Genomic DNA, 19,704 nt, shown 5'->3' on the forward strand with positions numbered 1-19,704 from the left:
ATGATAGTTATCCAGATTGACAGCATGGTATTGACAGAGATGTGCTCTGACTGAATTCTTTTTCAAGGACACAGAAATATGCAGATGAAAACATCTAGGAAAATTAATAATGATGAGAAAAGCTTCCTTTTTGCAAACCCACAATAAGCTCAGAGCTGGGAATGATGAATGATACAGAAAATGTGAGTAGGAGGTGGCATGTTCTTGTACAGAAAGTTCTCCAGCATACTTCCCCACCTCCCTACGCAATCTCAGTTTTTAAATGTGTATGAGAATACATGGCTACTTGTCTGGTAGTGGAAAGACAGCTGTGGCTCAATATTAGCGCCATTTTTCCTTTTCTCCTAAAAGTTCACAAAGGATAAAATTGGAATGTAATCTTTTTTTTTTTTTTTTTTTTTTTAATGAGCCCAACTATCATGAAGATGGAATTAATGAGAACTCATTGTTTTGACTTAATGTGAACAGTTGCATAAGTTTGTGAACACTTAACAGAGGTATAAGGATGCTGTTCCCTCTGAAAAGCACAGAAAAAAAATACAAAGCTTGGGGAAAAATACTGTTAAGACAAGAGATGAGGTTGACTTAATGCAATTATTTTCTCTATACATTATTTTAGATTTGCATACTTATGTCCTACTGCTACCCTCCCTGCATCTAAAATATTTGGAGAATTATTTTAAAAAATAATTTTCCTGAAAATCAAAACTATCCTATTCAAATCAAAACTATTGCCTTCGTAGCTACAATCATGGCACTGGCTTGTTCATTCCTAACACTAATGTGGCTAATGAGTAATTGTTGCTCATCTCCTTGCTTTCCATTTGTAATTTTCCCTCACCCCAGTCCTAGTATGCGTGTTTGATGTTTAAATGTGTTTAAAAAAAACAAAACAAAACAAAAAAAAAACAAACGTAATGTTCAAAGGAGAGAGATTGATCAAAAACACACTGTTATATATATAAAACAGACAACAGGATGGAAACAGTGTTAACATACATTATGAAAATTCATTTCTGATCAGTGAAAATTTTTCATTTCTTTATAAAATCAAAGACCTGCATGGCATTTTCAAGGTCTTGTGATGTTTGTAAACTGCTCTGAAGTGAAGTGAAGTCTCACTTTAGTGTAAGGTGTTTAGTCCAATACTTAAACCACCTAGGAAACAAGCTGCCCAGTTCAGTGCAGTGAAGAACAGATTGAATAGCCTAATAAAATAATAAAGATTTAGGTACAGTTCTGAGGCTCACTTTGTCTCGCTGTGTTATTGGTTTGAAACAAAGCTGTACATTGATTTCTTAGTAGCATGACAGGGATCTACAGCTTATTCTTTTTTCCTTTTTTTTTTTCATAGCTTCCAGTTTTCTTCCTGTATGATTTTATGAAGGGTTATATATCAGCCAATTCTAACCTCTTAACTTGCTTTTAATAGCTGCCAAAGGTAGCATGTCTCTTCCACTACTTGTCACTTCTTGTTGCCACTTACTTTCCCTGCCAGTTTCAAGCTCACATGATGGTAAAGAGGGGACTTTTCTGAAGTTGCTCGTTATTACATTTCTTTTTTCCTAAGTTTATCACTCATTGCTTTTTAAGCAGTTTTGCCTTAGAACAGAGCTATTTTTAATTGTTGAAAAAATATTCACTCAGTAAACACTTTGACCAGGAATCCATAAACCATTTTGGTTCTGTATTCTAATTCAGGAGATGATCTGTCAGAATAAATTGAGAATGCCGTAATGTAATCAAGTCCAGTTCATTAGGCAAACATTTAAATTATTAATTTAAATACTGGGTAGTTCAACAGCATTTATGACAGTAACAAATACCAATGTATTTTAATTTTTAAATTCCTCCTATGTTCAGAAGTGGATCTGCCGCTATAGCTACTGCTTCCAGACATAACTGGTTTTCACCTTGCTCATGTTTTATCTTTATGGAGTCTGTAAAGTATTCTGATCAAAAAAAATTCCCCGTCCCCCCCCCCTTCTTTTCTTTTTTTAATTGTGGCTTTTTAAGCACAGAACACTTCAAATTAATTAAGTATAAAGTGTCATTTTCATTCTTGTAAATCTTTTTTGGATTAAGTAGAGTTGAATCAGGAAGTTTAGTTTCACACCATTTCATCACATTACAGAACATTGTAAATTAATGTACAATTATTTAGCATAAATCTAGTGCTTTAGTATTTTAGCCATTCCCACTGTTTTAACGTTGAGAGAAACTCTTCATAAAATGAACTAATTCTGCTCCCCCTTTCAATTGCCTTATACCACTGTAATCTAGGACATAAGGATTCCCTGAAAATGAAATAAATAAGAAGGGGATAAAAGATGAGGACAGTTGGCTAAGGTGTCAGGAAAAGCACAAAGTGAATAAGAATGGCTTTGGGTTGAGGAAATAGCATGTCTTGGAAAAGCTGTACTCATTGAACCCATTTCACTAGTTATAAATGCACTGGCTAGTGTCTTTCAGCTGAAACACAGCCATCTAGTTGCAGGAAGTCACAAAAAGCTTCAAACATGTAAGGGGGAGCTGTGAACAATGGTTCTACCTCTATGATTGGGGCCTAAAATCTTCTTGCCAGTGGCTCCTTATGGAAAATGCTGGTGTAAATTAAGCATGGTAAAAATGTCAGACCAGATGAGTTCTTCTCATTTTGATCATGTGCAACTCGTGAAGCATACATCCAATTACTCAAATATTCACGTAATGACTTGGAAAATAGCCAAACAATTTCAGCTGTTTTCTTCTTGTGTCTGAACCTAACTGTTTGGACTTCCTACAGTGACCATGATATTGCGCATATGTCACCTTGATTTTCCAAAGGTAGAAAACCAATGGCAGTCCTGTCAAAATACTTCTGAATTCTGTTGATGCACCTCTGTTCGAGGCACCCTGAATTTACTTGAAAGACAGTCCTTAGGTTAATGATAGGGTTAATGATATTTCATTAGTGAAATCCACGCGTCATTTGTAACTGTAGGGCCAAAAGGTTCCAAAATACAGAAGTTGAACTTTCAGGTGTGGTTCAACCCTACTCTTTCTCTCCCTTTTCTATAAAGATATGTTGACATTTTACATTGCAATAGTATACATTAGTGCCCCACAGTTGGCATCAAATGACTGAGTGTTATATCAGACACAATTTAGGTTCAGTAGCATAGAGCTCTGCATATTTTTATCCTTATATGGCCAGAGATGTTGCAACTAAATGTGTCAAGTAAATATTACCTAAGATGTGGTTGTTTCTAATTCCTGCTCTCTGAGTTGCCCACCTTGGCAACTTTAGCAACATCCCTTTGCACACTGGGTTTGCATGCAATCCAAGCAATCACAGTGCTGCCTTAAACATATTTGTCTGTGTGGAAGTGAAAGTAGATTCTGCCAGGCTTCTGCCTCTGAAAACACACATACAAAAAGTAAGGGAGTGACTAGTGTCTTTGCCCTGTATTCCAGGGGCATAGCATCTTCACATAAAACAAATGGAAGCTGAGAGGCTTGCCGGTGTAATTTCTGGAGTATGCTTGTTGATGGTCCTAGAGGACCAGCTGTAAAGCTATAGTTTTGCCATATGTCACCTTTGCTGCAGGAATTTTAATGCACAGTTTGTTTGTTATTCAGCATTTTTGATTGCAAGAGCTTAATTTTGCTTTCAGTAATATTTCTTTACAAATTTCACTTAGCTTTGAAATATGTTTGCATTGTATGTCCAGTCTAGTCTTCAATTTACTAAATTGAAATGCTCTTAAGGTTTTCTCCATCTGTTTTTTATTTTTTTTCAATGATTATAGCATTGCCATGTATGGCACAGAGTATTGTTAGAATCATTAATTATTCAGTGTGGTTTGCTTTTTTTTTTCTCAGTGTTCAAGTTGACTTGAACATTAAAAATATTTGTTTAGTAATGAGTAAGTCTTTGCAGCCTTTTCTGTTTTTTAAGTTGTAGCTTGCATAGGTTACCTTTATAGAAATATTTTGTTACAAGAGCCATCTAAAGCAGGGCATTTTCTGTCATTATTTTCTGTGTTGCTGGAAGGAAAATGACTGTCTGAAAAGAGTAAGCTTTACTTAATACACATTATGCACAGAATTAACAAAAAGAACATTCAAGCCTAATGTTGCGTTTTGAGCTGGGGAGGGATCATTGAGCAATACTCAGATGCAAGAGATGGATTTAAAAAATCCTTCTAAACAGAAAGTTTAGTTGCTGCATCAGAGAAGGCACAGAAACTGACTTTGGTTTAACAGATAGAGCAGAAAATATAGGAAGAAGACACACAAATGTGTGGGCAGTATCTTTAGAAAAATGAAATGATCTGCGCAGAAGTAGTTTGCACCAGCTCAGCATACAGCTGACATATAGGCACACCAGGTCCCGCGCTTCTAGTGTGAGACTCACTCACTTGTCCTCTGGCTTGCACTCTTTCTCTTGGCACCAATCTCATGTACACTGCCTGAAAAACTTGGTGATTTCTGTGTGTCTGCAGAATCCATTTGTCAGTGCCAGTTACGAGCATGTTACATGTAACATCCAGCAAGACATGGGTATCAGTGCTCTGCTGCTGTGGGGGATGTTTCTCCTAGGAAGATATACACAGAACAAAGCCTGGCAAGAAAGTTTGTTCCTCAGTAGCCTTACACCCTATGTCCTCTCCTCTCACTTGATCTAATTCATGTGTACACACACAAGTGTGCATACACATACACACAAGCACCCTTGGCTGTGTTGCTTAACGCATGTACATGCACACCTATTATGTGACCCACCAAACAGGCTATTTTTGCTCACATGTCCTAGCATGTACAGTTCTGTGCCAGTACTTTTAACATTTGAGAAGCTTGGCTATGGGGAAATATATACATATGCAATAGTGTGTGACTTGTGATTGTTATGAGTCACTCTGAGATTCAAAGACAAATGAATCATTTCATTCTCAGTTTGAAGTTACTTACAAACACAAAACACATATATGGAATTGAGTGGGGATTTTATAATGTTTTTCAATTAACAGATTTAGATGATTCTGTTATTGGAAATGGAGTGTAAAAGTACTGCAGAAGCCTTCTTACACTATGCGTTTTTATTCAGCCTTATATTACTGGTATAATAATGTCATGCTTTATATGCATGCTTAATACTTTTTACACCTAGATAAGGCTTCTGCCAAAGAAATATAAACAATTTATACGTAAAAGCACTGGTGCATCTGAACTGGGACTAAACTTTATCAAAGTGATACTGAGCATGGATTTTTATTTAGAGGGAACAAGCTTGTCCAGCTCAGTTAGCTAAAGTTTCTGAACATCCGTCAGTAAAACAGGCTGTAACAGCTGGGGAACATTCAGGACAGCATTTGAAGATTGCAGTGGCAACTGCTGAGTACCTTTCAGAATTGAACTATCCTTATGGATATGTGAAAATATACATTTTGAAATATGTTCATTAATTTTGCCCAAGCTTCCAATTGTGACATTCTGACAAAGTCTTCAGTATTTTTTAAATTTGATTGAGCTTAGTAGCCACATAAAGTTTTCAGTACTCCTGTACCAGCTTGAAACATGGGAAACAAATTTTCTTTTATCACCCTTTGCTCTGTAGGGTAAGAGCAGTCCACGGGAATCATAGCTACATCTGAATCATTTTCATTCTCCTTCGTCTTTCTTGAAATTTTAGCATATAATGCAGAGAAAGCAACAGAAACTTTATTTCGTATCTTTCCCCCATTAAATCTATCTCCTATTCCCTTTCAACAATGGTGCCATTTGACTTCCTGATGTAATATTAAGGCTTCCCTTCAAAAATGGTGTCAAGGAAAGTGGAAACACAAGACAAAGTTAAAGAGGTGTTAGCATCTTCCACTGGACATTTTGTTCCTCTAAACAAAAAGAACACATTTGACTCCATAACTCATTGACTGTTAAATCTCATTGACACTAAACAGCAAATAGTTTAAGGCATTGTGGACAACCCACAGTTCAGAAGTTATTCCTGTGTTTAGGGTGTGTGTGTACACCTCTATACCTGAGTGGAAGAGCCACACAAAAAATATGAAAAAACAAGCTTATGAGAAGAAACACCGTTTGTATTTTTTTTCCTACCTATTTTAAACAATTTGTTGGGGAAGATTTCCCAAAACAACCAAAAGAAGTAAAGAGCATTAATTGTATGAGGATTTTGGTATTCAAAAGTTCCATTGCTGTTTGAAAAATCTAGCATTTATTAATGTTTTTAGTTCAAATTTTTAAAGATAAAAATAAGTTTGTTGTGTTGTTGTTCTCGTATTAATACAGTTCCAGTAGATATTTTGACAGTTACAGGACTTAGGATTTTAATGGTGAGATACAACTATCTGAATATTCCAGTCTAAATGTACACTTCCCTTGCAGAATGGCCAGACATCATGACAGGAGAAGCTCATTATCAGAGTCACTTTATCTCAGAGCATCCCTCATATATAGCCCTCATAAGAACTGTATAAACAAGTTGTTGTTACGTATTAATAGGGAGGTTCGTAGATGAGAAAATGTAGGCATAGGGGGTTAAATTGCCTTGCCATGTTTACACAGCAAGTCAGTGTCAGTCTCAGGAACAGAACTGACATCATTGGTCTTAAACACATTGCCTACTACTGTTTTTGTAAGAAAGGCCAGTGTTTCTTAGAGGACTACTGTGCATGTTATTACTGCTTTATATCACTTCAGTTCTAAGTGTGACCAATGTATTGAATAATGAAATAAATTAGGGCCTGTAAAGGATGACTGAACCACAAAATATCCCCTGGGGTGAACTTATGTTTAATAGGGGGTCTTTTCTCAAAAAAAAAAAAAAAAAAAAAAAAAAAGCAAAAAAAACACAAACAAAACAAAACAAACAAAAAAAAAAAAAAACAGAAAAAAAGAAAAGAAAAGGCCCCCTTTCCACCTTTTTATTTTTATTTTTTAAAATAATTTTCTGCAAAAGAGCCAAGATCATCTTTTTTTTTTTTTTTTTTTTGCTTTTCCTTTACCAGTATTTTTCTTGTGTGGTTGACAAGCCCTCAGTTTTGCTCAGGGGAAAAGCCTCATGCTGAGAAGTAAGGGATCCCAGTTGTACACTTAATCAAAGTGGCATGCTCCACACTTTGTTTCTGAGTAATTTCCGTAGCTAACTCATGTGATCTGTATGTTTCGCTTGCATGAATCAAGTCCAAAGTTTGAAACTGACTCAGTTGTTTCTCATGCTGACAGGCAAAGGAAAAGGTTTTGGGGGGAGGCAGGGGGATGGGGTTCAACTCAATTCAGGCTGCTGAAAGGAAATGAAAAGGATGATTTGAAAACCACGACTAAGATCAAAGATTAGAGATACTGAACAATAACTGTCCACAGTAAATTGTTGATTGGGGCATCTGTATTAAGTGATGTTTATAGTCTCTACATGTAGGATGATGGAAAACACAGATTATGGCAGTGAAAGTAGAACAATGGAGTCTGATTCTTTGTTTCCACTTTTCAAAGGCTCTTTCCCCTTTCTTCCTCTTTTTTTTTCTTTTTTTTTTTCTTTTTTTTTTTTTTTTTTTTTTTGATAAGGCCCAGGAAATTGTTAGCGACATGCTGGTGGGAACCTATGGAAAAGAATACACACTGTATCAATGGTGTGGTTCTTATCCCAAGAGCTGTGTTGGTGGGTGTGGGAATAACGTGCTTTCAATGTGAGCTGTTGCAATGAGATAGCATTGAGAAACCGGGGAAGAGAACAGCACAGATTTAGTCTAGGGAACTAAGGGCTTTATCCAGCAGTAATGTGTGTAAGGACAGACAATGTAGCACTATATTTGGTTTAACGACAAAGAACAGTAAAAGGATTTGATAGTAAGGGATTGGCAGAAAAGATGAATGCATCTGCACAGTGCAATAAACATTTTTTAAAAGGTATTTAAGTGATATACTCATGACTTAAAAAGACAGTATTTAAAGTTACATATAATAGACACGATTATTTCAGAGTAGGGTCATTTAACAGTGAAGGCTTTAAAGTAAAGGACTCATGAGGCAGCTAGTGCTTTGTTGCAATATGGGAATAAGATGCAAGCACAGACACATGTGGAAAAGCAGGACTGATAGATCTTTTTACAAAGGTTAGCTTTCTTTACTGCACTTTGATTTCTGGATACATTTATGGCCAACATCACTGGGAAATCATGCCCAAAATATTCGTCTCTGTCTCCCATTCAATATATGTCTATTTTATTTTTATATTTGAATGGAAACAAGTTTGGCTGCAACTTCAGCAAGATACTACATGCTCATTGGTGCTACTTGGGCTTAACATAAGCAAATAGTTATTTGTGAAGCCAATATGTTAACGGAGTAAACATTGCTATAGAGGATGCATACTGGATGTCCTTCAAAAGGAAATGGCATTTCTCTTGTCTGCATGGCAGTCATGACCAATAAAAGTTAAAATAAGCTTTGTAAATTCTTGATATGTCACTACTGACATATTTGGCCAAAAGTGTGAGTGGTCAAATGATCCTGTGTATCACTGGCTGTTCTGCTGCAGTAAAGATTACAGGATAGGAAAAGTAGTGTGGATTTGTCTTTTCCTTTATGTCTGAAGACATGTCCTCTTTTCTAGCACAAGAAAATATTGTTCTGGTTAAACAGGTAAAAATTATTAGGAATGTGGGCAGCTTTTCCCATTTTGATATTTGATAGACACAGGGGGAGAAACTCCAAGGATCAGAGCAAAGGCATCTCTTAACTAAAAAAAAAAAGATCATACAAATGGGTGTTTAGGTTAAAAGTACATAGATCTTGGTGGCATGGTTGGTGGAAATTTCTACTGAACTGAAAAAAAATATGTAGCTAACCTTCTCTGCTGTGTGTGGACCTCTCTAAACTTAAAGTCCCAAATTCTGTTTTATGGTTTTGTGACCTGCATGACTTCCATTAGGGAGTAAGCAGAAGCATCTAAATCCATTGAAATACTTTTAAATGGAAAGATGCCCTCAGGAATCCCTCCTGTTGTGTAAGAAAGTACAATTATGTGGTTAACATTTTGAAAAGTAAGTGAATGGCTGCCACTCTCTATACTTTAGATTAATATTGTATAAAATGCTAGCTGCATTGTCAATCACTAGAACAGTGCATTTTTCACTTTTGATGTTGCAGAATAATACGGCATCTTTCTTACCCCTAAAATAGCCTACAGAGGTCTTCAGACAGCCTGCTAGATACTTCAATATTATATCACTTGCCAGGTAAAATTACTAAAAACAAAAAAGAGAAAATTTCTGTATGTCTATTCCAAGTATAAAAAAAATAAAATAAAAAAATCAGAACATTAAAAAAGGCAAATGAATCTAATAAAACTGTTTTTGCGTACATATGCACAGCAAAAGTGAAATGAGAAAATTAAGTTTTTAATATTTGTGCATGCATTTTTAAGATGCATCTTATTGAAGTATTCTGTTAACTCACAGTGAATAGACAGACTACATGATGTACATCTATAATCCATAGTTTCTTGTTGGACATTGACTGCATGTCTGCAGGCAGCAGAAAGGCTAAATAAAATTAATGAGGGAAAATGTTTTTTTTGGATTGGGGTGAGTAGAGATTTCTTGGCAATACATTTTCATTTATTTCACTGTAATATATTTTTTTAACTGCATACACTTCAAAGATAATGCAAAATTGGAATTACGAATATTGCTGCTTTGTAGTGAACATATTGCAAGATTCTTAAATAATTAAATTATGTGAGTTCTTAAAATGGAGTGTAATTAGTCATTAATGAGCAAAATCTATTGCTGAGCAGAGTTGATATACTCCATGCAGGCTATCCTTAAGTTTTACAGGATTTGTTTTAATTCTAAAGGTGCATATATGTTAAAAATCCACTATTATCTTGTACAATAGTCACTAAATTATCCAGTAAGTTACATAATGTATTTAAGCATTTAATTTTAGTATGATAAATTATAGATTTGTCAATGACTCAGTTTTCTGCTTCTATTTAATGAGAAACTTGGTTTAAAGAAAGGTTTGATACTAACAAGAATTAATAAGTTTTAAAATGATAGGCCAGGCATACAAAGATGGCAGTTTTTCATTCATAAACACACAGTTTAAATTCACAGTACACAAGATGTACATGAAAGGCATTGTCATATAATGGACACTGAATATACAAACACGTTATACTGCATCTTTTTCTTAGTGGGATAATTCAGAGGTGTTAGTATTAGCAACTAAAAGCTTACCTTTTAAAGTATATAAGCATAAAAGATAAGGAATTAATGGAATGTGATGTACTGGTAGGAGCTCCAGGCAGGTGCACACGAAAAGATACTGGGAAGAAACTTATATTTCTGAAGTGGGTTAAATTACCTAATACTGAACTAATCAGATGTCTTGTTTAAATCAATGAACAACATCCATCTTTAAGAAACCTTTGGGGTTATGTACATTTCAAGATGAAGCCAAACAATAATGGAAGGGTCTTTGGATTTTTTGTTTAAAACAATTATTAATAAGCAGTAGCAAAATGGCAATGGATTCTTAGACTGTTTCATTAGGAAAACATGTTTTCCTCATGTTGGCACTTCAGTGGAAATACAGTTAATATTGGTTATGTAAATGCCATCTGTTTAAAACTGTGGTTAACATGAATAAATTGTAGTAGTTTGCTCCACAAGTTGGTCATTAAAGGCTCTATGATGAGTGCTCTCTTCAGTGATCTAATTAAGGATATTCCAAAGATATAGAGCTTTTTAGACTGGTGTCCTATGTTTTACTGCTTTTTACCTCATTTTCTTTCTTGTCGGTGTGTCAAATTGTCTGCTGAATCTTTGTTTTACTCAGGTAGGCAAGCTGGTTACAGAAGTGAAATGCTCATCTTCAGACTGTGTTATTTAATCTGTGCAAGAACTTCCTGACCCTTTAGTGATACACCATATGTACTACAAACGTACAAAGGCTTCACAATCAGATGACTTTGATGTAAACATATGCTCTCCATATAATATCTTTGGTCATGACTAAATCTCAGTGATCATAGAATCATGGAATGATTTGAGTTGGAAGAGACCTTAAAGATCATCTAATTCCAACCCCTTGCCACATACAGGGACACCTCTCACTAGATCAGGTTGTTCAAAGCCCCATCCAGCCTGGCCTTGAACACCTCCAGGAATGGGGCGTCCAGAGCTTCTCTGGGCAACCTGTTCCACAGCCTCACCACCCTCATAGTGAAGAATTTCTTTAAAGAATTCTTAAAGAATGTCTGATATAAATCTACCTTTTTTAGTTTAAAACAATTACCCTTTGTGCTGTTACTACACTCCCTGATAAAGAGTCCCTCCTCATCTTTCCTGTAGGGCCCCTTAAAGTACTGGACAGCTGTTATAAGATTTCCCAGAGCTTTCTCTTCTCTGAACAACCCCACCTCTCTCAGCCTTCCTTCACTAGGAAGCTGCTATAGCCCACTGGTTATCATCAGAGCCCTCCTCTGGACTCACTCCAATGTGTCCATGTCTTTCTTATGGCTGGGTACCCCAGAACTGAACACAGTATTCCATATGGTTTCTCACAAGAGCAGAGTAGAGGAGGAGAATCACCTCCTTCGACCTGCTGTACATACTTCTTTTGATGCAGCCCAAGATATTCTTGGCTTTCTGGGCTTCAAACGCATATTGTTGGCTCATATTCAGTTTTTCATCCATCAACAATTTCCAAATTAAGTTTTAGGCAAGCCAGTAAAGACGTGATTTGATATCTACAAATTTTATACAGAATTATATGACTGGTTCAGGGAAGTTCAATAATTTTCCAAGTTCAGGGAAATTCAATAAATAGGAGATAATGAAATGAAAAGTTAAACATACAGTTTCGTGGAAGGATAATTGTTTCAATTAATTAATAGTTCACTTCTAAAGAGAGAGTCTCAGGATGCTAAGATAGTTTGGGTTCTATCTTTCAGTAAGATTTTTCAAATTATTAATAAGCACATAGATGATGTGTGATAGTCAAAGTGAGTTCTTATTTGTGAGTACATCATAGTCCTCAGTGTGTATTGTGCTTCCCAAGTTTCATAAGGTCCATAATCTTCTAAATGCAGGAACATTCCTGCTGAAGAGGGCATAATACAATCGCCTCGTACTAGGAGACCACTGGTATTTAATTAGGATGTGTTGGCAGGTCTATCCTTGCTCTAAGATGTTGGGATTTAATGTGAGGGATGAAAGTATGTGGTGGCTGTGTATTTGCTGAATAAACTTCTTGTATATTCGGTGGAGATAAAACTGCTGTGCTGATAGTTTTGCTTGTATTCTATTGTTGCTTCAAATATTGTCAAACTCACACAGAATAAGAAATGTAACTATTTTCAATATTTTGTTATTAATAATTATTGTTAATTAATCAATTAACAGAATTAAGGCTTTTCCAGAGGTCCCTATGAAAGATGCTATAAAAGTGCAAAGTATGTCATTCAAGTATACATTAATGTTTGTATCTAAATAGTACCTAGATTGTATCTAAAGCAAAAAACTTCAAACTCTTCAAAAGTGGTAGATTAGCTGTTTTCTTGGCAGTGTTTGCAAAACACACACTGTAAAATGACTTGTTTTAAAATTTATGTTAAACTGGTAGCAAAAATACATATGGTTACTTTCACTGCTGAAGATGTGCTGCTGTGTGTTGATCATCCTTTAGTGCATTTTGAATGATAGTTAGTCTGTGGGGACCAGTGAAGACCTCCAATTAATTATTACTGGAGAACATGAAATCATAAACAAAATTCCTTGTAATAAATTTTTAAAATGAGATTGCATGTTTTATTTACGGTACTGGTCCATTTTGGGGCTTTAAATCTATGAACAAAAACAAACATGCTTTTTATCAAACTGAAATAAAAAATATCAATAGTATTTCTTTCTTATCAAAGTAGGACACAATATATGAACTGGACTTCTAAATAACTGCGGGGAAAAAAGCAAGGGAAGAGGAAGTAATTGACTTTTCTCTAATTCATAGAAAGTGATTGAGAATATATATAAACAATACAGAAAACAGTAAATGCTTCCAAGCATGGAGATGATTATTAGTCATTAAGGTAGCTGATAAAATGGAATAACTTTATAGGAAGCGTTTAATAAAAGCAGAGCTATTAACTAAGAACTATAATAATTATCACATATATCACAGCAGAATTTTTGTTTGTTTGTTTGTTTTGTTTGTTTGTTGTTGTTTTTTTTTTTTTGTGACAGAATCAGCAATGCTGAGGATATGCAGTAATGTCAGATAAGTTTGGAACCAAAATCCTGTTACATGTATACAGCTAAAGATGCTTCTTGTCCCATAGGGATCATAGAAGGAATTTCCTTCTTTAGAAAATTATTTGGGTTCTTTTCACAATGTCATCAATTTTTGTTCTAGACAGACAGACAGCTATGTACATGACTGTGATAGGGCTAAAAGGGTTTATTAATGTAAACTCCTCTTGCTGAACAATCTACTCATCTCATACTGCAACAGTGTTTCAATCAAATCTAGAAATCGAAGTATAAAAAAAAAATTCCAAAGGTTTGCTAAGTAGGTTTTGCCATTCTTGGGGGATAAAAAATATTTTGTTATGAACTTTCTACTTTTTTCTTGTTTGTTTTTGTATGTTTGTTTGTTTTGCAATACATATCATCTCTTTCCTTTCCCTTTCCACTATTTAGAAACTATTCTCACATTTCTTGTGTTCTGTTTGTTATCATCTAAGGACCACTATTCTCTTCTCTAAGAGATCTTCTCTAAGATCTCTAAGAAGAGTTTGCCTTTGCTCAGGCAAACTCTGATGGACATATCTGAGTTTTTAAGAAGTAGTTTAGATCAGGCTGGGGGAGTTGTGCTTAATATTAACTTTTGAGGAGATGGGTACACAGCATGTGCAAGGCACCCCAGCATCAGTGGTAGCCATGAAATGGACTGGCCACCCCACTAGTCTCTCAGACCTTTTCAATGTCACAGTATGGTGGACAGCTGAAATCATTATTTTTGGTTATAATTCTCATGGAGACAAATGCCTATTCTTCACACTCTTATTAAACCCATTGTTACCTAAGTATGTTCTGTCTGCCTCACCCTCCTACCCCCAAAATTCCATTTGACACTACCCCTCTACAGTTGGGTAAGTAACCAGTGACAGTGAAGATGCAATTAAGTACAAAATTCACGAGTTTTGAAAAATGTCAGTGTAAGAAATCCACTTTGTCTTTATAGCTTAAGTTTCTGATATGTTTCCAAAATTTAGTTTCAAAATGTTTAATACTAAAAAACTATTTTAAAACTATTTTAAAAGGAGTGTTTTCAGTTATTTCTTTGGATGATGGAAGAAAGATTAAAAGAATATTCCATTATGGTAAACACTTGTTTTATAAAACTAAACAAATAATATTCCTGGAGCACTTAACCATCAGTATTTGAAGGGCTGGGCAGTATCTGAAAGACTATAAATAAATAAATAAATAAATAAATAAAATAAGTGTATTTTTCCTGATCTGCTCAGGGATCAAAAGAACAGATACTGTCTACACATATGTAAGGGTGGAGAAGCATTCTCCATACTGCCTCAGTTATCTGTTTATTCCTATGCTCATGTTTTATGTTAAACCTTCCTGTACTTGACCCTCTGTCATGCTTAGGAAAGAAAGAAAAATGAAGTAGGTATATTATGCTGCTATTGTGAAAGTTTTCTTATTAATCAGACCTAAAGAATATAATTTTAAAGTGTGTGAGAGGGAATACTAAGTCTGTTTTTTAGTTTGTCTTAAGCAGTATTGAGTTCTGTTGCCCATGACGTAATCATGGCTCTGACTTTTCACAAAAATTATGCAAGTGTTAAATATTATGAATAGGAATTTACTGGCAACCAAAATTGTCTAAGTGCCTGTTAATCTGATACATAGGTCATACATCTGAATACTAAATGACAAACCCTGTGTCACTAAACTTTGGAGGTATCTTTTATTGCATTGCAATATCATGTAGTTATAAACTACTGAAATTAGGCGAGGAATAACCATAGCAATATAATCCCCTTCCCATAAATGTCTGGGATTTGGTTTTGGGATAACCTGACATACCACAGTAAACTACAAACCACTTTTTCTCTAGAAGATAAAAATGTCTTTGAGGGTTATGTGAGGACTGATTGACTGGGCTCAGGAGGCCAACACTGATACTGTTCTTTTTTCTCTGGATGGAAAAAATAAAATCTGTATGTGGGTTCTTGCCATCACCATTTGTTTTGTCCTCACATTTTTTCAGATATGTGGCATACATGGTCTAACCGAGGTCGGTATGAGGCCCTGGTTACTGCTAAGAGGAATTTCAATATAATTCCCAACACAGCCTGGGAGAAACTTCAAGAGAAACAATTTTATTTAAACAAGTGTTTCAGAAGATTAAGAACACTTCCTGAATGGGCTAGGGCAGACAAGTGATAGGAGATCTCTAATAGAAGAGATTTGTCTCCTTTAATCTCTGTTTGAAGGCATTTCACAAGAGGAAGAGATAGAGAGAAAATGAATGCTGATGTTAAGTGCAAATCACACGTGATATTTGTTCTGTAAAATCAGTGAGAATTTGTTAGTTTTTTCTTGCGGAGGTAGAGTTAGTGGCCACAGTCCAACTGACTTCAAAAGAGCAGTCTCATATCCTGAAATAGTAGGTGACCTAAGTATGCCACTCATACATCTCATGCTCAGTAAAATGATTGAATACACAATGAATGACCAATATTGGAAACAATTTCCAATTGAGAGATTAAGCAAGCCATAAGTAACTGCCATATTTCCTACAAAAGTTCCTGTCAAAAGCATCCTGATTTTTGACTATTCTGAGCTTCCATGTATCTTTCTCCTTTTCTATGTAAAAGAAAAAAAAAAAAATATTTGAAACCTCTTTTATTTACGTTATTCTTCTTGTACTAGACAGAGTACTGACAGTAAACAGTTTCACTGTTCTATGTGTATTTCTGATAGAATCTAAGCTTCTACTTATTTTCTTCCATTTGCAACTTGAGACAGCTGTGTGCCACTATACTACACAAGTCTGTGAAAGCTTTATAATGAAGGACCAAGAAGCTTAAGGCATCTGTGAAACACTAGTCTTAAAGTTATCCTGTTACTGTCTACATCCAAAGTCTGAGTTTCCATATTTCATTGATTTTGATTGTCAAGAAATTGTTCTAGTCATTCAAGTCATTATTTGAAGAGAATTTTAAGCCAGCATTACTGGCACTGCTGTCAACAGAAGTGTTATTAAATGTCCATTGATACCATCCTCATATTAACCTCTTTATGCTAGCGTTTCCTTTTTCTGTGACTCTAGGATGAGCCACATGATGGAAACAATTTAAAATTACCTTCATTTTTTTTCTTGGCTGAATGATTTTTCAACCTGAAACAGGCTTGTTCAGGCACACGGAGAGTGTGAAACAAGGCAGGGAGAAGCCACATGCTGTGGAGGAGTGGAGCCATTATAAATTTTTGTAATGTTGATGGAGTACAGTCTCAATTTATGAAACTGATTTTCAAAGGACAGTTTAATATTGTTTAAGTACTGAACCCCAACTCCAGGCTGAAGTATTTACTCAGCTGTTCTACAGTCACTTCATTATGCTTCTCCTCTGTTACCAGTATCACAGTTGTGACTAGAGAAGGGAAGAATTCATTCATATTCTATATATGTTTTTATCCACGGGTTCACATGTGCATGCCAAAGCATGTTCCATCTTTATATTTTTAATTTCTTCACATACTTCTCAGTTATTTGTATCCTTCATATGCTGAGAACTCAAGACAGGTGTTTTGTCCTTTTCTTGTGGCTCATGTTTGCAATACTGTCTTTCTCTCTTTTGACTTTTAAGTCCACCCTCCCATTGCCCACCCCCCGTTTTTTGTTGTTATTGTTTGTTTTTTGTTTTGTTTTGGTTTGTTTTTTTAATAATTCCAAGTAATTACAGTGTAATTCCACGTTTACTGATGCTGAAATAAAAACCTTTCCAAGTGAGATCATTGCATTAACCCCAATGTGAATATAGTATTTATAAAAAAAAAAAAAAAAAAAAAAAAAAAAAAAAGACATACAATTGTTCCTTTTAAAGATAACTTATTCCAAAGTTATTTGCTTTCATTCTATGGCAGAAACTCCAACACTTTCAGCAGTACTTCTGTTTATTCAAAAACTGCTCAATTATCTAGCCATATAATGAAACAATGTTGGCATGGTATAGGAGCCCAGCAGGATGTTAGGTAGAGGCAGTCTTTCAGACTCTTGTAAAGATGAGGGCCAGAAAACAGAATTGAAAAAGCACCTTGTTCTACATTTAACAAGATTTCAATTACAACACCACTTCTTTCAGCATGGTCTATTTTCAGTCCTATCACAAATACTGAATCACAGAATCACAGAATTTCTAGGTTGGAAGAGACCTCAAGATCATCGAGTCCAACCTCTGACCTAACACTAGCAGTCCCCACTAAACCATACCCCTAAGCTCTACATCTAAACGTCTCTTAAAGACTTCCAGGGATGGTGACTCCACCACTTCCCTGGGCAGCCTGTTCCAACGCCTAACAACCCTTTCGGTAAAGAAGTTCTTCCTAACATCCAACCTAAAACTCCCCTGGCGCAACTTAAGCCCATTCCCCCTCGTCCTGTCCCCAGGCATGTGGGAGAATAGACCAACCCCCACCTCGCTACAGCCTCCTTTAAGGTATCTGTAAAGAGCAATAAGGTCACCCCTGAGCCTCCTTTTCTCCAGGATGAAAAAGCCCAGCTCCCTCAGCCGCTCCTCGTAGGACTTGTTCTCCAGGCCCCTCACCAGCTTCGTCGCCCTTCTCTGGACCCGCTCAAGCATCTCGATGTCCTGCTTGTAGCAAGGGGCCCAAAACTGAACACAGTACTCGAGGCGCGGCCTCACCAGAGCCGAGTACAGGGGGACGATCACCTCCCTAGCCCTGCTGGTCACACTGTTTCTTATGCAAGCCAGGATGCTGTTGGCCTTCTTGGCCACCTGAGCACACTGCTGGCTCATATTCAGCCGGCTATCAACCATCACTCCCAGGTCCTTCTCTGCCTGGCAGCTCTTCAACCATTCCTCTCCCAGCCTGTAGCTCTGCTTGGGGTTATTGCGCCCCAGGTGGAGGACCCGGCACTTGGCCTTGTTGAACTTCATGCAGTTGACCTCAGCCCATCAGTGCAGCCTATCCAGATCCTCCTGCAGAGCCTTCCTACCCTCAAGCAGATCGACACACGCACCTAACTTGGTGCCATCTGCAAACTTACTGAGGGTGCACTCAATGCCCTTGTCCATATCATCGATGAAGATATTAAAGAGGACCGGCCCCAGCACTGAGCCCTGGGGAACGTCACTAGTGACTGGCCTCCAACTGGACTTGACTCCATTCACCACGACTCTTTGGGCCCGGCTATCCAGCCAGTTTCTAACCCAACGAAGCGTGCGCCAGTCCAAGCCAAGAGCAGCCAGTTTCTTGAGGAGAATGCTGTGGGAGACGGCGTCAAAAGCCTTTCTGAAGTCAAGGTAGACCACATCCACAGCCTTTCCCTCGTCCACCCAGCGCGTCACTTTGTCATAGAAGGAGATCAGGTTCGTCAAGCAGGATCTGCCTTTCATAAACCCATGCTGACTGGGCCTGATCGCCTGCTTGCCCTGCAAGTGCTGCGTGATGACTCTCAAGAGGATCTGCTCCATGAGCTTTCCTGGTACTGAGGTCAAACTGACAGGCCTGTTTCAAATTTTGTTTCAAATTTTGATGCTGACCATAATGTTCAGTTAGGTAAATTAGTATTTGACTTCCATAATTTTTTTACAGCTGAATTTTCAGTCAACAAATCTGTGACTGCTTGTCCTGGTTTCAGTTAGAACAGAGTTAATTTTCTTCCTAGTAGCTGGTAGAATGCTATGTTTTGGCTTAGGATGAGAAGAGTGCTGATAACACCCCGATGTTTTCATTGTTGCAGAGCAGTGCTTATACTAAGCCAAGGACATCTCAGCTTCTTGCTCTGTCCTGCCAACGGGCAGGCTGGGGGTGCAGTAAGAGCTGGGAGGGGACAGACCCAGGACAGGTGACCCAAACTAGCCAAAGGGGTATTCCGTACCATCTGACGTCATGCTAAACAATATATAGGGGTGGCTAGCCGGGGGGAGGGGGCCGGACTGCTCGGGGTTAGGCTGGACATTGGTCAGCAGGTGGTGAGCAATTGCATTGTGCATCATTTGTTTGTACATATTATTATTAGTAGTACTATTATCATCATTGTATTATTATTATTATTGTTGTTGTTGTTGTTGTCGTCGTTGTTGTTATTATTGTTTTCCTGTCTTATTAAACTGTCTTTATCTCGACGGATGGGCTTCACTTTCCATTTCTCTCCCCCGTCCCAGAGAGGGAGGGGGGAGGGTGAGCGAACGGCTGCGTGGTGTTTAGCTGCCGGCCGGGTCAAACCACGACACTGTCATTTCATACCTTTCCTAATATTTCAGCCAGAGGCTTAAGTCTGGAACTGCAAGAACAAGGGCAATCATTCCTACTGTCATTTCCTAAAGTACACTGTATGCTACTGTGGAAAATCTCAGGTACCAAACTAACTGTATCTTGCCCAGTGGCTGAGTAGAAGCAATTGCAAGGAGGTTGGTCAACCATGTGT

The 19,704-nt window shown here is 37.0% G+C and overlaps 1 protein-coding gene across 1 annotated transcript in view; it reads left to right on the forward strand.

Moving 5' to 3' along the window:
- Nucleotides 1-19,704, forward strand: part of LOC311437983 (uncharacterized protein) — a 415,393-nt gene that overhangs the window by 229,932 nt on the left and 165,757 nt on the right. The gene's annotated exons all lie outside the window — the stretch shown is intronic.

This window comes from Aythya ferina, assembly GCF_964211825.1.
Source record: "Aythya ferina genome assembly, chromosome: 5".
NCBI lineage: Eukaryota > Metazoa > Chordata > Aves > Anseriformes > Anatidae > Aythya > Aythya ferina.